Here is a 13,205-nt window from a genome sequence, read left to right as displayed (position 1 = left end):
TCAACTCCTCCTCGATGGATTTCAGGAGGAGCCTCGGTTTGCAGTTATTCCCGCACAGAGCGATGCTGCTGATGTTCCTTGGTAAACCCAGCCATCTTCGCAGGAACCGGCTGATTACCCTCCCTAATTCAGCAACAGTGGAAATTGGAAACTCATAGAGAAGCAGTGGCCAGAGGATTCTGGGTCATACATCATGCTGGTAAATCCGTGCCTTAAACCGCCCTGGAAGGCCAGTCATGTCACCTCTGGCAGCCATTGTTCAAACTCCCCACAGGTGTTCCTTATTGCTGCCTTATCTCTGAGTGTTGCATCAAACCTCTTCGCAAGACTTTTAACAGGGTTCTCTGTGATGGTAGGGGTTGGAATGTCCTCAATAGAGAAATTTCTCCTGTGCTCTCCCCCTTCTCCAGCACTACAGATCCTGATTTTACAGGCTTAAAGGACATCCTTGCCCACCTCATCACCCTTTCCACCCCCTTCAGAATCCACCCAGCACCGGGCACTGACTCCGTAGTGATGGTCAGATCATCCACGAAGGCTCGTATTGGTGGTTGGCGGATCCCAGATCTTCATTTCGGACCTTGACACTCTGGCTCTGCAGATTTTACCAGCGTGTTCATTGCCAGGTATGCGATATTGTTCCGGGGAAACCTCTTTGTTCCAGCGAAACATTTTCAGCAATCCACGTATCCTGCTGCCACGCCGCCAATTGTTTCGCAGAACTGATACCCAATAAGAATAACTGTGACGGGTGGATGCTGCGACTATTTGGTTTTGCATGAACAAATGAACCCAGACTCGGTAGTTCCTCCGAGTACTCGCTTCATTGTTAATACAGAGAAGGAAATAGAGAGTTGTGAGAAATGCTTTTTATTATACATACCTACACCACAAACAGGTAGGGCTAACTTAAGCAACCCCTGGTAGTCTACACCTCCGAGTATACTTAGCAACGCCTGCGTGGTCCCTGAGGCAGGCGATCGACCGTGGACTGGCTGGGGTGGAGGTCCTTGGCGCCGGTTCGGCTGCTCGGCCCGAAGCTGGGACCCAGGCGAGTGGTCGGCCCAAGAACGGACTTTCCCACCTTTATACCTGTATCGCCACCCCCCCCTCCAGTCGATGGTCGGGTGACAGGCAACAACCGGCCGTTGCCTCCTTCAGGGACAATACATCCTGTTAATCTTACAAACAAACAATGTTAAAAAAAAAAACATTCTTTGGAGACAAAGTGATTAATTACTTTTACACAAATCAGCACTTTCAGCTTGCTCTGAAGCATATGATCGGTAGACCAGAGTCACATATAATGTTCTCCCGTTATCTAGTATCAAGGGTCAATCCGCCCAACAACATAACAGACCCACAGATTCGTAATTGTTAATCATTTCTCTGCCGTGCCAATTTTCATACATCATATGCTTACAAGTAGTTAAGGGGGATTTTATTTAGTCAGAGAGCAGTGAATCTGTGGAATTCTCTGACACAGACGGCGGTGGGGGCCAAGTCTGTGGGTACATTTAAGGCAGAAGCTAATAGTTTGCTGATCAGTCAGGGCATATGGCGAGAAGGCAGGTGCATGGGGTTGAGTGAGAACCGGGATCAGCCATGATAGAACGGCGGAGCAGACTTGATGGGGCTGAATGGCCTAATTCTACTCCTATGTCTTAAGGTCTTATACTGTTAGTGTCTTACACAGTGAAGATTGACACAAAATACTTACTACATTTGGCCACTATTTCTTTGCTCTATTATTAACTCGCCAGCATCATCTTCCAGCAGTACAATATCAACTCTTGCCTCTCTTTTACTGTTTATATATCTGAAAAACTTTTGATACTTGATATTATTGGCTCACTTAACTCAATTTTTCATCTTGTCTCTCCTCTGTAATTTTTTTTTTCTAGTTGTCTCCTGTTGGTTATGTAAAAGCTTTTCAATCCTCTAACTTCCCACCATTTGCTTAGAATATTATATGACCCCGCTTTTGCTTTTGTCAAAAACTGGAGAAAATCTGTGGATGCTGGAAATCCAAGCAACACATACACAAAATGCTGGAGGAACCTAGGAGGCCAGGCAGCATATATGGGAAATAGTAAACAGTCGACATTTTGGGCCGAGACCCTTCATCAGGACTGGGAAAAAAAAAGATGAGACGTCAGAGGAAGAAGTGTGGGGGTTGGAGGGGTGGAAGAAGTGGTAGGTGATAGGTGAAACTGGGAGAGGGGGACTAGTGAAGGAAAAAACTTCTTAGGATATAATTTCCTTAACGATTCTCGAAAGATCACTGCTAATGCCTCCATATCTCTTCAGCCACCGCTTTCAGATCTCTGGGGTGAACACCATCTGGTCCACGTGACCTATTTACTTTCAGACCGTCTCTGTTTCCCAAGAACCTTCTCCCAAGTAACGTAACTTTACACATTCTGACTACTGACATCTGGGAATTCCATATTCCTGCCAGTGTCTTTGAAAGATAAGAGTGATGTACAATACTTATTCAGCTCATCTGCCATCACCTTGCACCCCCACCCCATTACTACCTCTCCAGCATCATTTTCCAGTGGTTTGATATCCACATCCGCCTCTCTTTTACACTATATGTACCTGAAGAAAATATTGGCGTCCTCTTTAATATTACTGGCTAGCTCACCTATGTATTCCATCTTTTCCTTCTTAATTATTTTAGTTACATTCTATTGGTTTTTAAAAGCTTCCCAGTCCTCTAACTTCGCAGTAATTTTTGCTCTATACCCTCTTTTTGGTTTTTATGTTGTCTTTGGTTTCTCTTATCAGCCACGGTTTTGTCCCCTTACCTTCAGAATACTACTTCCTCTTTGTGACGTGTTCACTCTCTGCCTTCCGAATTGCTTCCAGAAATTCCAGCCATTGCTGCTGTTTTCATCCCTGCCTGTGTTCTTTTCAGATCAATTTTGACCATTTTTTCTCTCATGCCTCTCTAATTATTCCACATCTGACTTTAGCTTCTGCTTCTCTAATGTCAGGGTGAATGTGATCATATTAAGATCACCTGCCCCTAAGTGTTCTTTGAATTTAGTGACCTAATTAATTCCAGTTCATTACAACACCCAATCCAGAAGAGCTGATCCCCAAGTGGGCTAAACCACGAGCTGCTCTAAAAAAGCATCCTGTAGGCATTCTAGGAATTCCTCCTCTTGAGACCAACACCATCCTAATTTTCTGAATCATCTGCATGACGATCCCCCATGACGATTGTAAGATTGCCCTTTTGGCACGCATTTTCTATCTCCCATTGTCATTTGTGGACCACAGACTTACTGCTGTTTGGAGGTCTCCATACGATTCCCATCAGAGATTTCTTTTTACATTTGCTGTTCCTTAATTCTACCCACAGATTCTACACCTTCCAACCCTATGCCACCTCTTTCTAATGATTTTATTTAATATTTTACCAACAGAGCCAGATAACCCCACGACTAGCTTGTTCTTTCAACAAATATATAAGTATCTGGGAAACAAGAGAACCTGCAGATGCTAGAAATCTAGAGAACTACACGCAAAGTGCTGGAGGAGCTCAGCATGTCAGGCAGCATCTATGGATGGGAATCAACATTTCGGGTGAAGACCCTTCATCGGGAATCTTGATACCCACGTATCTGGAATATCAACAGTCAAAGACAATAGAAAGTGGTGCAAAATAAGGAAAACCTTTGACAAAATTTAGTTCAAGGGTTAAAAACACCCTGCCAAACAGAGCACAATAGTTAGCAAATACAACAAAGGCAGTAAACACTTGCATCAATACCGACACTGACTTTTTTTTAAATAAACAATATCTTGGTCAAATTTCAATCAGTAAAATATACAAAAGTAACTAAGAAATTTAGAAAACTTTAGAAAAGACTACTTACACTCAGACCCACTTGGATTAACACTACCTTGGACAGAAGGAGGGAGAGAAATAACATACATGAAAAAAAAATCACACAACAGTCAGATAAAACTTCTAAGTATATATTTTCATCAAAAATGAACTGGATTCAGCACTCCCTGTGTGTGTCTGCAATAGTGATAAGAAATACAGACCAGAAGACAAAATGAGAGGCCAAATCAGAAAAATGAATCATCACTACGGAAGAAAACATTAACCAGTGGAATGCGTATGACCCTCCATCGGAGACATCCCAATGATCTGAGCAGACGAGGAGCATCAAGCACCTGACTGAGTTTTGGAGACCTCTTCCTAGAAACAGAGAGGTTCCTTGCAGAAATACAGGACAAGATGGTTAATAAAAAGAATGAAAAAATCAAAAGTACATACAATACAAACAAACAAGGCAATAGATGCAGGACAAGATGGTTAATAAAAAGAATGAAAAAATCAAAAATACATACAATACAAACAAACAAGGCAATAAATGCAGAAAATGCCAAGAGAAACAAGACACAATCCAATACATTCCAGGATCCTGCAGCAGTTTAACTGAATTTGATTACCGACAAAGTTACAATCAAGTGGCAAATATCATTCACCAAAATCGTGCTTTAAAAAACAAACTCATGAATGCCCTCCATCACTCCATAAAGGCACCATAAGTTCAAGCCTGATCCAGTTTTAGAGTCAAAATATTACAAATTATATGATAATCAATACTGCACATTATTTCAGAGAGGACAATCCATAATAACCATCTGGGTATAATATTACAGGATAAACTAGCAGGAACAACTCCCTCAATAGATAAAACCATTCCCAACACACACATGTTCCTCGACCAGTGGGGCACCTCACCATAGGTTTTGTTTGTGTCATCAGTCTGACAACTGAATTATTTTCTCTGTCAATCAGCTTCCAAATGTTGCTACTCTGTCATTCGTCGCCACGCCCCACTGCTGATTCCCTTCTCCTCATCATACGTTCTTACCCCGACCATTGTCCAGAGCCCCAAACTCTGCCCTGTGCAGACCCCCCTCTGGATTCTGACCCTTCTTTGTTGAAGATCCAACTAATGGTTTCCCATTCTGCTTTCAGTCTTTAGAGGACAGGGTGTTTTCAACAACCCTTTAGAAGCAGGGAAAATGACCCATAACGTGGAAATGAGCCCTGAATAAGGAGGTTAACTACCAATGTCATTCTTCCTCAGCCCAGAGATTAGAGGGGTGAAGAACATCGCAGACACAACTGCAGTCACCTCCACTTCTTCAGTCTGCAGGAAATTCAAGGGAAACCTCTTCACCCACAGAGTGGTGACTATTTGGAACTCATCCACAGGGAAAACCAGGGGTGAACAGCAGGGGAGCATTTGAAAGGACTGTCATGGAACAGAATCACTGGCAGTGTCCAGCCGGCCTGAGTTGACTCTCTACTGTACACTAGGTGTTATAAATTCACTAAGTACTGGAGACCGTGTTTAAAATAGAACTGATTTATTTGTCACAGATCTAGTACCATTAAAGGTGAATGTGTAGAAGAAACTCCTCCCATGCCCAGTGACCAGGGTGCAGAACTGGGTGTGATGAGCAGCAGCAATAATTGCAGAGTTCAGCACCTACAGTCACTCTCGAAATTGCATTCAGCAACATCTGGCATGCAGCTTATTGAAACTTCCTCCCCAGTGTGAACCCGGTAGTGTGTCATAAGAGTAACATGCTGTAAGGTTTCACTGCTAACGTAATGGCCTCTCTACACTGTTTCACTGCTGAGGTTTGTCTGTAGCAGCAATGTTTAGGTTCATTATCATCATCATCAGGTGCCAAGCCCAGTTTGAGCTTTGACTGCCATGGCCCACACACTCCTGTTTCGGGTCAAGTGGATCAATTCATTGGTATTCCATTCCAATTCTCTGGCTGCTGTCTCCATCATCATTTGTCTTCCTCTTGATTTCTTCCCTTCAATCTTTCCCATAATTACCGTGCATTCTGACTCCTCTTTCCTGATCACATGTTCAATATGATGGCAAAGAATATCATGGACGAAATGAATGTCTAACGAGAATTTCACGAACAGGGCAAACACAAAAAGTGAAATGTTTAGGTTACGACTAGAGATAACAGGGTTTTCAAGTGTGGAGCTATCCAATGACAGAAATATTCTTCCTTGTAAGTCTGGAAGAGAGATTTTCATGGTCTTTTGCTGGGAACAGATGAGAAGATGCAACTGGAGAGAGTGGACTGTTTTTCCATTTGTTTTGTTTACTTCACTAACCATATAGTCAAAATAAGAATTATAAAGCTCAATCGTTTTATCACATATTGTGGACTGTTTCTTATTTCAGGGTACAGTACTGATTTGTAACAGGGGACACATCACACAGCATCCACCCAAATGAGATTTCTTAACTTTGGTCGGGCTGCGGGGCTATCCCCTGCTGCTAGCTGAAGTGAGAGTTACATAAGGTTAGAATACTGAGTGAATCGCTTCCCACATTCACAGCAGGTGAACGGTCTCTCTCCAGTGTGAACTCAACGATGTACATTAAGTTGATTTTGCTGAGAGATTCTCTTACCAAAGTCTGAGCAAGCGATCGGCCTCTACCCAGTGTGAACTCGCTGGTGTCTCTGTAGTTGAGATGTCCAAGTCAATCCCTTCCCACACACTGAAGCCTGAATTGTACTTCTCCTTCGAAGCTACGTCGCAGGCTCCACGTAGACGCATACTTGACGTGGCACGCTGGGCCGTAACATACGCCGTAGCCTAACATGCACCTTCCCAAAAATGTAACTACGTGTCACGGCGATGCAGACCGCAGGATCTGTGATCGGTCCGCTTGGTAGCAGCGCATTTCCTCCTACGCATTTCCTGTTGCTTCGACATTGGAAAATGGACCTAATCGAGGAGAGGTTAAGTGAGGAAGTCAGAAAATATGTACATTTGTACCACGCTTTGTCGGCAGACTATGAAGACTTGCAAATGGCATCAAATTCGGTGAAAGAAATTTTGACAAACATCAGTTTGGACGTCATGGAATGCACAATGGAAAAACTCTGTGTTGCAGTAAATTCAATAAAAGTAACTCCTGTTCAACGTCTATTAGCTCCAACTCCAACAAGATATACTCAGCAGTCGCCATCATTTCCAGCTCAACACGAGTCAATTCAAAACAGTGGGATAGAAAGCCCAACGCGAACTAGCATTTTGGCAGAGCGACGAAGACACACAAGTAGAAATGCTCACAATGGCGTAGCCCACTTGCATGGGCTACTGCGTAGGCTACACTGTAGCGCCTACGCAGAGGTATAACTCAGGCTTCAGCAGGTGAACGGCCTCTCCCCAGAATGAACTCACTGGTGTGCTTGTAGGTGGGATGACCGTGTGAATCCCTTCCCACAGTCTGAGCAGATGAACGGCCGCTCCCCAGTGTGAACTCGCTGGTGACTCTGTAGGTTGTATGACTGACTGAATCTCTTCCCACAGACTGAGCAAGGCCTCTCTCCAGTGTGAACTCGCTGGTGTGTTTGTAAGTGGGATGATCGAGTGAATCCCTTCCCACAGTCGGAACAGGTGAACGGCCACTCCCCAGTGTGAACTCTCTGATGTACCTTCAGTTCAGATGACCGTGTGAATCCCTTCCCACAGTCTGAGCAGGTGAACGGCCTCTCTCCAGTGTGAACTTGATCAGATAACCAAGTGAAATTTCCCCACAAACTGAGCAAATGACTATCCTCTGCCCAGTGTGAACTGACTGGTGTGTCCACAGGTGCGATGACCGACTGAGTCCCTTGTCACACCAAGAAACGGTGAATGGCCTTGTCCCAGTGTGAACTTGCTGATGTACCTTCAGTTGAGATGACCGACTGAATCCATTCCCACTGTCTGAGCAGATGAATTGGATCCCGTTTAAAATTACGGGCATGCCAGTCGGTCCGATGATCCCACAGTCTGAGCGGGAAGGATGATTGAGTGATATCAAATATTAAATACCTCGACAGAGACAGCAAAACTGGTGTGTTGTGCTCTAGATCCCCGTAGACAAATTCCTTGTCGTGTTTAACCTGTAAAAAGATTAACAAAATCCATCAATGGGTGTAGGACAACACTTCAGATGAGATCACTTGAGTTGTCAAGGTGTGATCTGGCATCACTCTGTTACAGTGAGGTTCAACCCAAGTTGGAGAGAGAAATCATCTTCTAACTGGGCACAGTGCTGGTATCTGGAATGACCATCAAACTCTCTGATGCTCTTCCTGTCTCTATAAGAATGGGGCATTTCTACCATCTCCGATCTGTGACCTGGCTCAGTTTGATTCTCTCCATTGGTATTATTCCCTGTTCCCACTGAGCTGCATGGGTTCCTGGCCCCACAGTATTTGAAACACTCACACAAATAGCCGGCAGTGCATTCCACGCACCCACCCCTCTCTGTATAAAAAACTTACATCTGACATCCCCTCGGTACCTGTTTCCAAGCACCTTAAAACTGTGCCCCCTCGTGTTAGCCATTTCAGCCCTGGGAAGAGCTTCTGGCTATCCACACGATCAATGCCCCTCATCATCTTATACACCAAAAAAGGCTCCAAACATAAACAAGGAAATTATACATTGCTTTGAGGATTTGCCAGAAATACTGTATACAAAATTATGATGGTATAGATAGGGTAAATGCAAGCAGCTTTTTCCACTGAGGTTGGGTGGGATGACAACCAGATGTCATGGGTAAGTGGGGAAGGTGAAAATTTAACAGGAACATTTGGAAAAGCTCTTTACTGAAATGGTCATGAGAGTGTGGAATGAGATGCCAGCACAAGTGAAGAATATGAGCTCAGTTTCACCATTTAGAAGAAGTCTGGATGGGAGCCTGGATGGGAGGGGTACGGAGGGCGATGGTCCCGGTGCAGGAGGTTGCATCAGACAGCTTAAAAGTTTTTCCAGCATTGACTAGATGGGCCAAATAGCCTGTTTCTGTACTGAACATCCCCATGTTTCTATGACAGAGCAGCTGGACAAACTTGTTTGGAAGGGAAAAGGTAGGAGTGACAATGAAACAGTAATGGCTGGAGTTTCTGGGAGCAATTCAGGAGTTGAGTGATCGATACATCCCAAAGAAGTGGAAGCATTGGAAAGGCAGGAGGACACAACCACGGCTGAAATGAGAAGCCAAAGAGAAGGCAAACAAAAGAGCAAAAGCTATTGGGAAGCTTTTAGAAACCAACAGAAGACGACTAAAAAAAAAAAGTCAGAAGAGCTCGGGGGTGGAATTATTATATTGTTGTCATTAATGAGTCTTGGTTGCACCCAACAGTCTGAGGCATTTTGAGGAACAAAATATCTGGGGCCTCAATATCTCTTGAAAACCAAAGTTCCCTGCACCAGTTACCTTTCAACTTTTATTTTGGCAGGCACATACAAACTAAACACCTTCAAAATTTCACTTCTGAAGGCCTCCCACTTACCAAGTCCTCCTTTGCCAGAAAACAGCCTGTCCCAAACCACACTTGTCAGATCCTTTCTGATACCATCAAAATTGACCTTTCTCCAATTTAGAATCTCAACCCGTAGTGCAGACCTCTCTTTTGCCATATTTACTTTGAATCTCATGGCATTATGATCACTAATTTCTGTCACCAGCCCTGGATCATTTCCTAACAGCTTATTGCACACTTCTATGTTGGGAATTCTATGAACTGATTAAGGGCACATTTGACAAACTCTACCCCATCTAGTCCTTTTACAGTATGGGAGTCCCAGTCAAAATAGAGAAAGTTAAAATCACTTAATGAATCAACCTTTGTTTCTTGGCGTGGTCTACCATCTCTCTACAAATTTGTTCCTCTAAATCCCTCAGACTGCTGGGTGCAACCAAGTCCCAATAATGGCTACAATATCATAATTCCCTGTCCTGAGCTCATCTGGCTTTCCTACGATGCTTCTTGCATTGTGATATACACAGCTCAGCACATTCATCGCCCCATGCTCAACCATTTGATTGCTGACTCTATCTGAGGTCTGAACAACATCTGACTGGTGTCAAGAAAACAAACTCTCCCTCATTGTCACAAAAACAAAGGAGCTGATTGTGGACGACAGGAGGAATGGAGACAGGCTAAGCCCTATTGACATCAGTGGATCTGGGGTTGAGAGGGTGAACAGCTTTAAGTTCCTCGGAATAAACATCACCGAGGATCTCACACGGTCTGTACGTACCGGCTGTGTTGTGAAAAAAGCACAAAAACATCTCTTTCACCTCAGACGGCTGAAGAAGTTTGGGATGGGGCCCAAATCCTCAGAACTTTCTACAGGGACACAACTGAGAGCATCCTGACTGGCTGCATCACTGCCTGGTATGGGAACTGTACTTCCCTTAATCACAGGAACCTGCAGAGAGTGGTGCGGACAGCCCAGCACATCTGTAGGATATGAACTTCCCACTATTCAAGATATTTACCAAGACAGGTGTGTAAAAAGGGCCCAAAGGATATTGGGGACCCAAATCACCACAACCACAAACTGTTCCTGCTGCTACCATCCAGGAAACAGTACCACAGCAAAAGGACCAACAGGCTCCAGGACATCATCTTCCACCAGGCCATCAGACTGATTAATTCATGCTGATACAATTGCATAACTATGTTATATTGACTGACCTATGTACAAACTATTTATTATAATTTAATATAAATTACACATTGCTGATTTAGCTGGAGACATAATGTAAAGATTTCTACTCCTCATGTATATGAAGGATATATGTAATAAAAGTCAATTCAATTCAATTCACCCTCTCCACTATCTGTTCTGTCATTCTGGCTCCCATTCTCCCAACAACTTATTTTAACCACATCACCCTCTCCCCACTCTAGCACTAGCGAGCCTTACCACTAGGATATTAGTTCCCTCTTGTTCTGTTCCCCTAATGAACGAATCCCCTATCACCCCTTGACTTTCCTCTGCCAGGTAAATCCCCCCAACAGTTTCTAAAGTGGATCCACCTGTTGTTGTGTGGGATGGACACAAGAGTACTCTGCAATGGCTATTTAACCTCATTCCCCTTCCTGACTCTCACCAAGTTTCCTGTGCCCTGCACTTCAGGTGTAACTCACCTCTCTTCATGTCATATCTATCACCCCCTCCATCTCCTGGATGATCCGGAATTCATGCATTTCGAGTTCCAGCTCCTTAAAGTGCAGGGTTACAAGCTGCAGCTGGATGCACATCTTGTAGGTGAGGGCATCAGGGACACTGGAGGTCTCCCCACCTTCCCACCAATGTACCCTCTAATTTGTAATGACCTGTATACACATAAATCTTGTATTGTGCTTTTTTTTACCCAGTGTGCACAGTGTTCACACTTTCCTGTCCCTCTGCCACACCTACGCTAAGCAAGTGGAGCGGGGAGCACGTTGGGTATGTGCCGAAATTCCCCAGCACGGTAAGACTACGAACCCCATGTCAGTGGTGCCCCTGAATACCAGTGAAGTAAATTCAGTCATGGTGTTTTCTGGTAGCCGTAATGGTGGCATTATCAATTGCACCATATCCAGGTCTGGAAGGCCAGACACCGTGTTGTGTTGATGAAGGTGTTGCTTTGAGGGACGGAGTCGTCGGTCCCCTCCAGGCTATGGCTGGGGATACGAGTTACCTCTCCAGCAGTGGTCAGTACCACTTGTTGGTGTGACCACAGTGAGAGTGCACCCTACCAAGTGGGAGGTAGTGACTGTACCAAGAACCAAACTTATCATACCCCTGGACCAGTAAATGGAACTTACTGGGTTTGTGGAAAAACATAGAAACATAGAAAATAGGTGCAGGAGTAGGCCATTCGGCCCTTCGAGCCTGCACTGCCATTCAGTACGATCATGGCTGATCGTCCAACTCAGAGCCCTGTACCTGCCTTCCCTCCATACCCCCGATCCCTTTAGCCACAAGGGCCATATCTAACTCCCTCTTAAATATAGCCAATGTACTGGCCTCAACTGTTTCCTGTGGCAGAGAATTCCACAGATTCACCACTCTCTGTGTGAAGAAGTTTTTCCTCATCTCGGTCCTAAAAGGCTTCCCCTTTATCGTTAAGCTGTGACCCCTCATTCTGGACTTCCCCAACATCGGGAACAATCTTCCTGCATTTAGCCTGTCCAATCCCTTTAAGATTTTATACGTTTCAATCAGATCCCCCCTCAATCTTCTAAATTCCAACGAGTATAAGCCTAGCCAATCCAGTCTTTCCTCATATGAAAGTCCTGCCATCCCAGGAATCAATCAGGAAAACGGGGCCTATCCCTGGCTGTCGGGAGAAAGAACAGGGCAGCGGCACGGAGCCACACCCGACCGGACGGGTCCTCCAGGGCGGGACGAGGGTTGGAGTGGTCGCTGCTGTTTGGCCGACCGTGTGTCACACTGGAGGATCCTGGATCACCCCCAATGGAATAGGCAACGAAGGCATATAACGGATTGGGGATGGTTGCCTTCCCCTCCTGTGGGGGAGCCAGAAATTCCAGGGAAATAATTAATTCAGCAGCCGCTCTGGAAGAATTGGCCAATAATACAGCTGGAGCGCTGACTGACACTCAGCACAGGTAACAGAGATATCCACTAGGATGATTACAATTCACCAAACGGTGCTACAGAACCGGATGGCCTGAGACTTTACACTGGCAGAGAAAGGAGGGACCTGGGCTTTGTCACAGAGCCCAGAGTCTGGGAACAGCTAGATGGGAGGAAGCAGATGGTGATGATGGGAGGCTGTTTATTGGAGTCCAGGCCCACGCCTCGTGGAGTTCCCCAGGGTTACACCCATTGCTACATGTCATCTAAATCAATAATCTGGTTGAGAATGCACAGGGTATGGGGAGTGAGTTTGCAACAAGTCATTTCAAACAATTATTTCTCTTTCTCTCTCCACACTCAGAACAGACCAAAAGCTACTTCAGAAGATGCAAGTTCTTCAAATGAACAAACACTGAGGGAACGTGAGTGACTTTAAAGAGCTGGGATACTGACAGTACATTACCAGACCTGGAGTGATTGCAACTGGGTCTGACAGAGGCATAACTGGTATTTCTGGGCACATTCAGTCTCACCACAACTATTCCCTACCTTACCTTGTATAGATATGTAATGTCTGAAGGACCAGTATTTGAGTAAATGAGACTCACCAAACTTGCTCCTGACTGAATTAATGGAAACCCTGAGTCAGAAGGGTTCTCTCCAGTTGGTGCTCTCAGTCCTCGGAAATAATAGTCACGGAAATAATAAATAGTAATAGAAAAATAGTAATAAATAGTTAAATAGT

At 44.7% G+C, this 13,205-nt stretch overlaps 1 protein-coding gene across 1 annotated transcript in view; it reads right to left on the bottom strand.

Annotated features, from left to right (window-relative positions):
- The window catches only part of LOC140207871 (uncharacterized), a 115,283-nt gene that overhangs the window by 36,329 nt on the left and 65,749 nt on the right, over positions 1-13,205 (bottom strand). The gene's annotated exons all lie outside the window — the stretch shown is intronic.

This window comes from Mobula birostris, chromosome 13 (genome assembly GCF_030028105.1).
Source record: "Mobula birostris isolate sMobBir1 chromosome 13, sMobBir1.hap1, whole genome shotgun sequence".
Lineage (NCBI taxonomy): Eukaryota > Metazoa > Chordata > Chondrichthyes > Myliobatiformes > Myliobatidae > Mobula > Mobula birostris.
Note: the sequence above shows the minus strand (reverse complement) of the source record. Positions and strands in the feature narration are given on the sequence as shown.